Source organism: Prinia subflava, chromosome 16 (assembly GCF_021018805.1).
Source record: "Prinia subflava isolate CZ2003 ecotype Zambia chromosome 16, Cam_Psub_1.2, whole genome shotgun sequence".
NCBI classification, from domain to species: domain Eukaryota; kingdom Metazoa; phylum Chordata; class Aves; order Passeriformes; family Cisticolidae; genus Prinia; species Prinia subflava.
In genome coordinates this window covers 16,944,991-16,957,354 of record NC_086262.1, presented here as the reverse complement: position 1 = coordinate 16,957,354, position 12,364 = coordinate 16,944,991, and the positions used below count along the sequence as shown (strand labels likewise).

The following is a 12,364-nucleotide window of genomic DNA, read 5'->3' as shown; positions in this document are numbered from 1 at the left end:
GTGGAGAGCTGCATGGGCCTGTTGTGGAGAGAAATCACCTTCTGAGGAGGCCTCTGAGGAGCAGAGCAGGAGCTCAGCCCTGAAATCAACCCTGATGCTCCAAACTGAGGATGAGAGGCTCTGGCTCAGGGTCCCTGACACAAAACAATTCCACAGGTTCCACCAGAGAGAGAGCTGGATGCTTTCTGAAGTCCACAGGTCCAGATTCACCTGTTTGGAAGTGAATTGGGATGGAGCTTGTTCTCCAAGCATCCAGACTCTGTCAGGCCCTGTGGGATGCTGAGCAGAGCGTGGTGGTTACTGAGCGGTGGTGGCTCCGTGGTTGTTATTTCCTGGTGGTTGTTTTGTGGTTGTTATTTCACGTCTCACGTCATTTGTAAGATGCAAATCCTGCCAAGCCACAAATGAAGGCAATTCCCACATTTCCCCACTGGCAGGAAAGGGGCAGCTGGGGACGATCTGAGCAGGAACAGGGCACTGCAACTCCTCACTGCCCACTCTGACATTATTCAAATCTCCCTTCCACCAGTTCTCTTCCTTCCATCCATCAGTTCAGCTCTTGGCTGAACACCCAGGCGTGATTTTATTACCCTGTGAAATCAATGATCTCAACAGAAAGCCTTATGAGCTTTAAATGGTCCAGAATTAGTGTGTGCAGCAGGCAGGACCCAATCAATCAATCAATCAATCAATCATCTTCAATTAATCTGTTTTGTAGGATTGATCCCTGGGTGAGCTGAGCCCCAGGATTGCCTGAGCTCTGGCAGCAGCTGATGGACCTAAAAGTTCTGGGAATGAAATGATTTCAATGAATATTCAAGCATTAAATCAATGCTAAGCAGAACAAGGGGTGACGTGTTCTCCTGTTTATTTGAAAATTAAACCTGGACAGCTGTTGAGCAGGGCTATTCTTCATGGATTTATGGTTTGCTGGGCTGGCATTCTGTCTTGTTCATGTCCTTTTATTGGCTTTTGATGCACTAATTTGGAACTGCATTATAATCACTGTGGTTAGGGATAGATGGCCTTGGGGTTTTTTTCTCAAGCTGGCAGAGAAAGAAGAGATTTGAGTTGTGTGATTCAGCCCATGAAAAATAACCACAGTTAGGGTCTCTTTTGGGAATATCAGCAGGGCAGGAAGGAGCTCCATGGGCACGAGCCCCCAGGATAAATAAAGCATTTAATTCCCTCGGGGTGAAGATGTGCCTTGAGAAGTGTTGCTCCATCTTTTGGGGGACATAGAAGGGTTTTGTTTCCTGGGATTGATCCAAATCCTTAAATATATTCTAAAAATGAGAGGGGGGAAAAAAGGCAGATTGGTGATAAAGTCGTGTTTCAGCTTTGGTGATTTTCCAGGTGCAAACCTGCAGTTTCCAATAAATAACTGGAAACTACTGCAGAAATGTTGGGTTACAGGACTCTCCTTTCCAGCTGTAGGACTGTCACCAAATCCACCTGCTTTCCTGGCTGGTGGCACATTTGTATTCATGTTTCCCATGAAATAACTCAGCTGAAAATATTCTTTATTGGGCTGAGAACCAGGAATGCTCCAGAAGCGTTGGGACTTGTGGCTGCTCTGCCCAGAATTCCCAATTCCAAACAGCATCTGGGACTTTCTGCTCTTTCCTGACAATAATTCCCGATCTTTTAGCTGGAGTTACACAACAAGAAAGGGCCAGAACAGCTGGAAAACTGCTCTGGAGAGTCGTGGGCAGGCAGCACGTGGGAGAACATGTTCAGACATCCTCTGACCCCCTCAGGTCGGGGTGGGCACTGGGATTTCTGTGGCAGAGGGTATTTATGGAATATTGGCCAGTGCAGACTCTCAGTCTCCTCTTGGATGTTTCCCTCTGGGCTGGGTGGGCCCCTCCTGTCACCCTGTGCCCTGGTTCCCAGTCCTTCACTGGGATCTCATGAAAACACACAGGAAGATGAGTGAACAAGGCTCTGGATAATCCACTGAACATATTTCCCCCCTTTCTTTTCTCTCCTAAATCAGAGTGCCTTTCTCAGAGCTGAAGTCGAGTGTCTCTTTGAAAGGGCCCCCTGAATGCAGCAGATAATGCTGCAGCTCCTCAGCTGCAAAGACAATTCCTGAGAGCACTCTGGAGCCAGGATACATTTTCATGTCTCCTGTCTGATTTCCAAAGAGAGCACAAAGTACAGCTGAAACCCAGCAGTTCAGAGATGGGAGCTGTTCTGAGGGGGCATTCCTGTTTAGGGTGTTTGTGTGTGCTCTGTGCCTCACCTGCATCCAGGTACCCACAGGTCCCGTGGGCACTTTCTGCCACAGTCTGGAGGTGCTGAAGTGATTTGGGGTGAAACCCTTTGCTGAGTCATAACACTTCACTTGAAACCACAGGGAAGCTTTTAGCATCAATAAAAACCTTCCAGACCCTCCCTTCAAGGCGACGTCTCGTGTTTACAGCTGCACCTCTGCAGCACTTCCAAGTGTTCCTGAAAAACACCTCTCGTTTTATGACATTTCATCTCCCAGCATTAGCAGATAATCTTGTACAATCCAAATAGATTTGCAAGCAGGGCCAATTATCCTGGCAGGAGCAGCTGGCTGAGGGAATCCGTGGGCTGAGAGCAGAGCGAGCTGCGCTGTTTATTACAACGCCCAATAAATCATTTACAGCCACAACCAATTACCTGTTTATTTCCAGTGCCTGCTCTTCAATTAACAGGGGAATATGCACCTTTAAAGGAGGTGATTTCTCGGGTTGCATTAGATTTCTGTTCCAGCCTGGAGTGAGCTGCTCTGCTGGTGTTTTATTGGGAGTCACTGCTGGGAGCTCAGCCAGCCCCGGGGCTCTCGGCTCTTTGTGGTGTTACCTGTGCTCTCCAAACTGGGGAGCACAGCTCTGGGAATGCCCCACACCCCAGCAGTGTTTCCATACAGGGAAAGGTTTGAGACTCACCCCTGCTGTTCCTATAAGGTAAAGGACCCAGAAACTCCGACCCTCTTTTCCCAGTGATTGGCCAGGTGCCAAGCAGAGGCACCAGTTGGACACCTGGACCTCCAAACCTGCCCACTTCATTGGGCCAAAAAGGTGCCAAAAAGCCCACCTGGACCATTCGGTGCTTAAAAGACTGCACAGAACTTCCCAGGGCTTTTGTGGACTGCCTTAGCCAGTGCAGGAGCTCTGGCTCCTCTACTGGAGCTCCTTCTACTGGGAGTTCTGGTGTCTCCCTTTCACTGCTGTGACCTGGGAGTGCACAAACCTGACACTGGTGTGACTGCTGGGATGATGGTGGAGAGCACAGCCCCCCAGTGGGAGGGAGGGGTTTTTTAATATTTATGTATAAATTATGTTTATTTATGTATAAAATTCAGAGGCAAAGCCAAACACTGTCCCATTCCCAAAACCCAGGGCACAGACTGGCAGCACTGGGAGTGTTGGGGACAGAGCTGGGAATGGCCCCAGACTGAGGGGCTGAGTCAGAGCAGGGTTTCTCCTGGAGAATCCCTGGTAACAGATTGCTCCTGCACAGCCCCACCCATCTCCCCAAGGGGAGCCATGAAAAGATGGATGGGCTCCTGTGGAATGGGTGAGTGCAAGGTCAGATCCATGGAAATTGAGGAACTGTGGGGAGTGCAGGTTCCTGACTGAGGTTTGCAAGCTAAATGAGGACTGCTTTGCATTTATTTAAATAAGAGCATTTCCCACCCCTGGAAGTGTCCAAGGCCAGGCTGGATGGGGCTTGGAGCAACCTGGGGTAGTGGAAGGTGTCCCAGGGTATTGAACAAACCATCAAAGGTTCTGGCAACCTGAGACACAGTGGGGTGGGGATCTGGAAGCCTCTCCTGAGAGAGCCAGGATTTGCCTTGGATCTGGGAACACTGGGAACACTGGGAAGACCGGGAACACGGATCCATAACAACCCCGAGGCACAATCAGTGTCTGTCAAATCGTTTGATGCCAATTACTTTGCAGTAATTGAGTATTTTATCAACAGAAAGAGTAGAAAAAGGAGCAAGGCTTGGTGTGTTTCTATTTCTGGTACTTGCTGTGCTGATTAATGATTGATGACTAATCCCACAGACAGTTGGGTGACAGGGCTGGGAAAATCTTCCTGACACAGGAGACTTCACCAATTACCCTCCAGACTGAGTGCTGGGACTCTGTAATTTATGGCACCTTTATCTCCTTTGGGATAAAGCAGCAGTGAATATAATGCAGGGGAAAAGTCTTGCAAGGCCAAGAGACTTCATTTGCAAAGGAGAGAAACTCCTCGGCTTTCAAGTTCTTTCCAACTCTAATTCCTGTACAATGAAGAGAGTGACAGAAAACTGCATTTTTATCATCTTCAGTGATTAAAAGTTTCTGTTGTTCAAAGTAATTCCTGTGTTCAGGAGATATATTTAGCTGCATAACAGCAAAACATCTCAAAGCAGAAAATATGGAACTACTCTGACTCCTGAATGGAAAACAGGGCTGAAATCTCAGAGTTTATCTTGCAGAGCAGATCAGGAGGTTTGGAGTGTCCATCCTTGGAAGAGCCCAAGGAATTCCTGGAGGTGGCACTCAGTGCTCTGGGCTGGGGACAAGCTGGGACTCAGTGATCCTGGAGGGCTTTTCCAGCCTGGTAATTCCATGATTCTGTGTTCCCTGAGCTCTTCAGCTTTCCTGCAGCTGCAGTTTGAACCTGCACAGGGCTTCTGCCAGAGCAGCCTCTGCTACCAGGTCCTGCAGCAGAGCCCAGCTCAAACACAGGATTCTGAGGACCTTTCCCTTCCTCAGAAGTTGCTCAGCCAAAAGGTCTGAGTAACTCATAACTGATTAATCATCGCCTCCAGGAGAATTTATTTATTAGGCTTTAATCCATTCACACAAGTTTTAGATGGAAAAGAAAAAACCATTAGGAAGAAAAACATTGTAAATCTTATTCTTCTGGGAACTGTTAGTGGCCAGTTCTAGTGAGAATTGCTGAGGCCATGAGCAATCCAGATGTTTATTATTTGGCTAAGGCTGATTTTTCCTTCTTCCTGCAGTTCATTAACAAGGAGTGAGTGAATTCCTGGGATTGGGGAGGTGGAATGAGAGGGAACAACTGGATGGACAAACCTCTGATGTGGTGTTTGCCTGTAGGCAAAGCTGCTGGTTCTGTGCTAGAAGATCTGTCTGCTTTTCATTGAAACAGATTTAAACTGGCTTTAAAACCCAACACCATCTGAAAAGGGATTTTAAACTCACACTGAGACATGCGAGGATAGATTTCCTAACTTTACAAAAGTTTTTAGGTTTTGCTTTAAAAGTGCATAAATCAGCATTTTCAATGGGAAGAGCAACATTTAAATTGTTAAAATCACAGGAAGGAGAAACAAACTCACAGAGCTGAGGGACACTGGAAGAAAAGTTGGCTAAATCCACTTTCAGAAGTGTTTCTCTCAGGACTGTCAGTCACAGGAGGCTCAGGGCAGTGCCTGAATACTGAGTGTGTGCTTTGGGAAGGGCACATCCTAAAGGGAAACTTAAGGGATTAAAATCAATTTAGCCCTTCTTGTCATTTTTTCTTAATAGCCCTAGGAGGGGATATAAATTCCAGGTTAGGGAATAGTTGAAATGATTTCTCTGTTGTCTGCTGCTGAGGAGAAATTCTTTCCCTTTAAAACAGTTTCTGATTTTCCCTCTGCCTCTCCTTTCTGCAGCAGGTTCTGCTGCAAACCCATCAATCTGAATCACTGCTTAACAATCTCATTCTGACAATAAACTGATGGGTGCTGTAAGCTAATATATTCTAATTTCAATCTAACATATTCTGTACTCAATTGTGATCAGGGGAAAAAACCCTCAATCCATCAAAGGAAAGAAGAAAATGACTCCGGGCTGGAATAAGCAGACATGTCTATATTGTCTCTAGAATTCCTTGGCTCTGGCTCATCTCTTTAACTTGTGTCTAATTTTCATCTGTTGAGGCATTTTTACAGAGTTAGAACTCAAGGAACAAGTACATTTGAAGAACATTTTGAAATGGAAGGGACAGGGGGAAAAATGAGGGAAATATCCTGTTTTCCATCGTGGAAAAAGAAGGGAAAAAGGGGAAATAAAGGGAAAAAAAGCACCTCCTGTTTTATCCAGCTTAGCAAAGGCTCTGCTTGGAAGGAACAAAATTCACTTGGAGCCAGTTAGCCCTGAATGCCAACAGGACAAAAATTCCCTCATTAATACACAAAGATTCTTAATTGTGGCCTGTGTGCTCTTTCTGAGCTGCCAATCAGCTCAGAAATCTCAATTTGTTCTCCCTCAGGAGGCTCCAGGTGCTCTGTGGCCTCCACTGAGGTTCCTTGGGCATCCCATCTCCCAGGAAAGCAGAAATTGCTTCAAGGCAGGGAAATGTGCAGTACTTGGTGCAGTGTGACTGAAGGGAAGGGTTTATTCCACCTTTAGTGACAGCTTTGCAGCCCTGCACGAAGGATTTTGCAGGATGGATAATTCAGAATGGGCCTGCTCAGAGAATTTGACCCACAACTCCAGAATTCAGCTCAGCAACCACAGAGTAATTGGGAATATGTCAAATAAACAGCAAACAAGAATCTTTTCCCTTGGAGCAGCAAGGGGTCAGAATCTTAACTGGTGGTGGCTTTTCTTTGTTCCCTCGAGCTTGTTAATTAGCAAATGCAAGTGCAATGAATTAGCAACTCCAATAACCTGGGATTTCTCTCGGGGTCTGTGTGAGCCCTTCTTGCCCCTGCCAGGCTTGGACAGGCTCCACATCCAGGCAGAATTTCCATGGGAATGGCCTGGGTTTGGCACAGCAGCTGTGGCTCTGAGAGCTCGGGGCAGATGAGATTAAAAACTTCTTAAGTCACAGCAGAGCAGCAGCAGAGGAAACAAAGAAACCACACTGTAAAACTTCCTTGTTGTTTTGTTTGGGTTTTTTTAATCTGAGGTAAATTGAAAAGCCTTTTGACACTTGACTGGGAATTTGGTCCCTGTCTCTCTCAAGCCCTTCCTGCTGAATTATCCAAAATATTTTGGAGATCCGTGTGGTTCTCTGCACCCACAGAACCCCAGGATGGCTCAGGCTGGGAGGGACCAGGGCAGGTCCCAGCAGGGCCATCCCAGAGCTCAGGGATTGTGCCCAGACTGCTCTGGGATATCCCCGGAGAGGGAGACCCCGCAGGGCTGAGCAAATTCTATAAAAGAGGTGTAAAGTCCTCAGGAATCTCTTCCAAACTTTGTACTTCAGAAACTTCTCCAGTTTCATGCTCAGAGAGAAAAAAAGAAGAAATGTTTCCTTTTTGATTTAATGCAGAGACATTTGAGGATAATGAGGAGCTGAGTTCCCAGCACCCATCCCCAGCAGTGATGGATTTTCAGGTGAGAGATGATGGAGCAATAGTCTGACTGGAGCAGTCAGACATGGCTCAGCACCCGCAGCAATGACTCAGGAGCACTCTCAGCTTGATCAGCTCCTCTCATTTCCCTCTGGAATTCTGGAGCTGCTCTGTTGCTTGTGGAGGTGCCAGCCCGTGCAGGGGCTCTCAGTGAATTGTGGCAGCTCAGGCTGGTCCTGGCCCCGCTGCACTGCAGGGGGGTGCTGGGCAGCTCTCCTGCCAAAAATGACTTTTTAAGGCCTTTTCTGCTAAGGCCGAGGTTAATCCAAGAGTAGGTCCTGGTGGGAATAAGCAATGACTCCTCATGAATAACAATAGCACAACCAGGCCCTAAATGAGACATTTATTCAACCTTTCTCATCTGTCTTCTCTAAATCACCTTCCCTGCCTTGGCACCTCTGTCCCTGGAGGAAAGGACTGACTAACTACAGCTTTATTCCAGGAGGCAACAGCAGGAGGGAGGAGGATGCTTGGAAATGATATTTCAGGCATATTGTTAATTCCTCTGTTGGTCCATCCCAGCAGGGAGCGGGAGGTGACCTTCAAACAGGGTCAGTGCAGTGCAAATCCAGACAGGGAGGGAAAGAGGAGCCTCTGAGCACCTCCAAATTCCCTGCTCAAAGTTCAGGGTGTGATCTGCAGTGTCTAAAGGGACAGGGGAGTGCAGACTGCTCATGTTCCTTTCAAACTGAGGTGCTCAGATTTCTCAGTACCTCATCCTGTACTAACAAAAAATTCAAAGTTTGTTACTAACAGAATCTCCTCCTGACTCCAAAGATCTTCTTGCACTTCCCACAGCTTTTCATTCGTTCTTTTTAAATGTCCCTCCCTCCAATAGGGAAGGAATTTTTCTGGGTTAAAATCACAAAGACAGATAAGAGTTATCACCCCCAGCCTCTGTCTGGGCCATTTCTTGGTGCTCTGCTCCTCCCCTGGGCACAGAAGCCCAGCAGGTCTCAGTTTCATGACCCTTCTGTCTGTGTAAAACTTGCTGGGTGCAGAGGCTGCCCTCACTCAGCCACGACTAAAAGGGCTTGAAGGGAGATTCCAAGGGAAAAAAATTGCTTGGGCACAGGGAAAAAAAATCCTGTGTTAACTGAGCTTTCCAAGTGGTACCAGCAGCCCTGAGAGAAGAGAAAATTTCATGTTGTACCCTAAAGAGCAGAGGAAGAAAGGACAGAGGCAGCAACCCTGTGGGATGAGAGTGGGGGTTAATGGAGAGATGGAAAATGTACATCACTTTTACATCAATGCCCAAAATACACAGACAGATATTTTCTCAAGTGACTGGGAACAGATTAGGGATTTTTTTCCAATCAAATGGCATGAGAAAAAATAGTCTGCAGGGGCTGGTGAGGAGTGAGGGGATTATGAGGGAGAATGTTGCAGAACATAATGACTGCTCCTTTCTGCCGTTTCTGTCCCTAAAATCCAAGCTGCTGATTGTGATTTTGTAAGAGGGGTGTCAGTGTGGGGAAATGAAAACCTGTCAATGCCTTTGCTCCCTTCGAGCTGACAGCAGCCCAAGAGACAACAATAAACACACGAAATGAGCCCGAGAAGGGGAGCAGAGGAACTGTTCATCACCACCTCCAATTTCTGCAGCTTTGCCTTAAAGGAAAATGCAGATTTTTGAGGGAAAAGGCTGAAGAACAGAACCAAATGAAGCAGAATACTCAAAAGCAGCTTTCCCCTGCTTCCTTGGGGGGAATTCAACAGCTGCAAGTGGGTTTTAGATCCTGCTCCATTCTCATTCATCTTTGGCCTCCCCTCACTTCACACTGTCAGTTCTGTTGAGCTGCTCTGCATGAAAAGTGCTTTTGATGTTTGGCAGGGGACCAGCAGGAGAGAGATTTCAGCAGCTCTGCCCTGTGGGGATGGAGCTGCTGGATGTGACTGATCCCTCTGGGAATGTCCTGGAGGTCACGGCAAGCAAACGATTCCTGCCTGCTGCAGCTCCCTCCCCTCCTGCAGCGCCGGCTCTGAGCTGGGTCTCTTTAGAGAGGAGAGGAGAGAACTGGGACCGTGGGAGCTGCGTATCCAGGGATTCAGGGCTTCCAGGGAAAGGGCACTGCTGCTGTCTGAGCGAGGGAGAGAACAGGAATTCATCACTGGACACAGAACAAGGGAGAACACACAGGAATTCATCCCTGGACACAGCAAGGGAGGAAACAGGAATTCATCACTGGACACAGCAAGGGAGGAAACGGGAATTCATCACTGGACACACAGCAAGGGAGGAAACGGGAATTCATCACTGGACACAGAGCAAGGGAGAACACACAGGAATTGATCACTGGACACAGAGCAAGGGAGGAAACACAGGAATTGATCACTGGACACAGAGCAAGGGAGGAAACGGGAATTCATCACTGGACACAGGGAACAAGGGAGAACACACAGGAATTGATCACTGGACACAGAGCAAGGGAGGAAACACAGGAATTCATCACTGAGCACTGAGAACAAGGGAGAAAAAGCACCTTCACTTCATCTTCCTGGCTCCGTGTGTCCATCTAGAGAGGAAACACTCTGGAACTCTCATTCCCTCTCTGTAAGACACCAGAGCTGGTGGGAATTCCTCCCAGGGGATGCCCCAGCACAAGAGAACTTTCTGCTCATCACAGCAATGCCAGAAAAGCTTCCCTGTGGAGTTTTTGCTCCCCAGGGAGCTCCTGGGCTGTTCCACCTGTTCTTGGCCAGCTCTTTCCTCACTAGAACAGCTTCAGTGTTCTTGGTCTTACCCAGGGAGCCACAGGAAGGAACATCCTTGCTCCCATCTCTTTCTTGGGAGAAGCAGAGCAGCAGGAAACACTTCCATGTTTTATTTCTAATTTTCTGGAGAGAAATTGAAAGGAAAATGAGACAAACTTGGTGGGGCAATGCCAAGCCATGAACTGTCATTAAATGAGAGAAGCAGCTCTGCATGAATGAAGGCTGAGGTTTTGGTGGGATCCATGGGAATGGGGTATTTATTCCCTCTGAAATTCAGGCAGGTGCAGCACCAGAGGATCCCTCAGCATCCCCAGGGGCAGCACTGAGTTCATCTCGCATGGTCCCACCCCAGCCTCCTCCTGGGAGCTCAGAAAACACAGACAGCAGATGGCTGGGACGTTTTGGCAGAGGCTGCTGCACTCCCAGGCTCTCTGGGGAGCAGGAGGAAACCACGAATTTGTTCTGCTCTCCTCGGGCTTGGATCACTCCCAGTTTGACCAAAGAGAGATTTCCTTCCCAGCTCTTGTGGAGCTGGGACATCAGAGGTTTCCTTCAGAGGAGAGGAGCTCCAGCCCTGGGAGAGAAACTGCTGGGTAGGGCCTTGGAGGACCTCGAGCTTGGCACCAAATCTTTCCCTTTCTTCTGCCCTCAGTCAGGGAAATGAGCTCAGGATTTATTCCCTGCTCCCTTTTTACCAGCAGAGCCATTTTTACCAACTGACCATTTCCCAGAGCTTCAATTTCCTGCTGCAGATTTAGATTTTTAATTCTTGTAACAAAGCTCATCCCAGAGGTCCAGAAATTCCTAATTAGCTTTAGGATTCCACATCAAACAGTGCTCCCAGCCCAGTGCTGGCACAGAGGCTCTGGGGCAGGAGTTCTGGGGTGTCACTCCTGGCAGAGCTTTGAGGCCGGGGGCTGTGGAGATGCCACAAGCTCCAAACTGCCCTTTTAAAGTAAACACCCCTCAGTTCCAGGCCCCAATTTCATCTCCCAATTGAACTTGTTTGCGGAAAGAAATTATATTTTTAGGTTTATTAAGCTGGATTTTCTTCCAACAGCACTGAGAGGCTGGATTGCACACATATGGAAATGAGCTCTTATCTGGCCCCACACACGCCTGGTGGAGCTCTGGAGGAGACCTGGTTTGAGGAAAATGTGACTTTATGGGCAAAACCAGGCAGCAAAACTTCACCTCTCCCTGTGGAAATCCAGGCACAGAAAATTCTCAAACCTTGTGCATGCAGGTCCAAACCCAGCAGAGAATACAGGGCTCCACCTGAGACCTTGGAAAAGGCTCCAGATTTAGAGACCATAAGCGAAATTGTGGGTTTTGTAGTTAGATAGAAACACATAAAGCTAGGTAGTGGAGAGTTTTAAGGTTTTAAAGGTTGGATACAGAAGTGGTTACAGAAATAGTAAAAGGTTTTACAGTGTAGCAGTTTGTGTGTCACTGTATGATTGGATAAAAAAGTCCTCATTGCAGCAGGACCTGTGAAACAGTTTAATTAGCTACTGGTGTGAAAGTAAAAACAATCTGTGTGGCAGTAGACTATTGGCTAATAAACCTTTAAAACAGAAAACACAACAACCTGCAAGGTCCTGGCCTGGTGACGTTCAGGGGCTACAGGACCAGCATAAATCTGATATTCCCCTGTGATTGATCCAGATCAGAATCCAAATCACACCAAACCAGATGTCCATAAAGGGAGCTGGGAGAATATTTAATGTTCTCCCCATGGCAGGTGTTATATACAGGAGGTAACAACCAGAATTCCTGTAAAAATAACATTTCTGTGGCTTTTAAAACACCAATTTCACAATCTCCTCAGCCAGACTTGATGAATCATCGGGCCATGCTGTCACTGGTGGAAGTGCACCAGATGGAGGAGCAGCCACCAGCGATCCCCCAGGAACCTCCTGGGGCTGGGATGAGAACTGGGGTGGAACTCAGCCCCTGGAGAGGCTCTGCAGGGCCCCTGGGCCACGGGACCGCCATGGGTGAGTGCATTTTGTGTGAAATGAAGCCCTGGGATCATCCATAAAGCTGTCAAAGCAAACCCCTCCAGCTGCTCTTGTCTGCTGAACACCAAATCTTTATGCATTGCACTGCAACCCTCAGAGGTCCTTGTGCAACCCTCAATTTCTTGATTGCATTCCGTGCTGGTGGAGGATCTGCCTCAAGCACTGCCCCGGGGGAGTTTTGTGGGATTAATCGGGTGCCCAGCAAGGCACTGCTGGTGGCAGGACTGGACTGAGGCACTCAGGTGTGCCCTGGGGACAGGAGGGACAGAGGGACAGGAGG

The 12,364-nt window shown here is 47.9% G+C and overlaps 1 long non-coding RNA gene across 1 annotated transcript in view; it reads left to right on the top strand.

Annotated features, from left to right (window-relative positions):
• LOC134558864 (uncharacterized) overlaps nucleotides 1–12,054 on the top strand; it is a 63,795-nt gene extending 51,741 nt beyond the window's left edge. The window contains exon 4 of the long non-coding RNA XR_010082424.1: nucleotides 11,892–12,054. This is a non-coding gene — a long non-coding RNA (uncharacterized LOC134558864). The remainder of the gene's footprint in view (nucleotides 1–11,891) is intronic.
• Nucleotides 12,055–12,364: the final 310 nt, after the last annotated feature.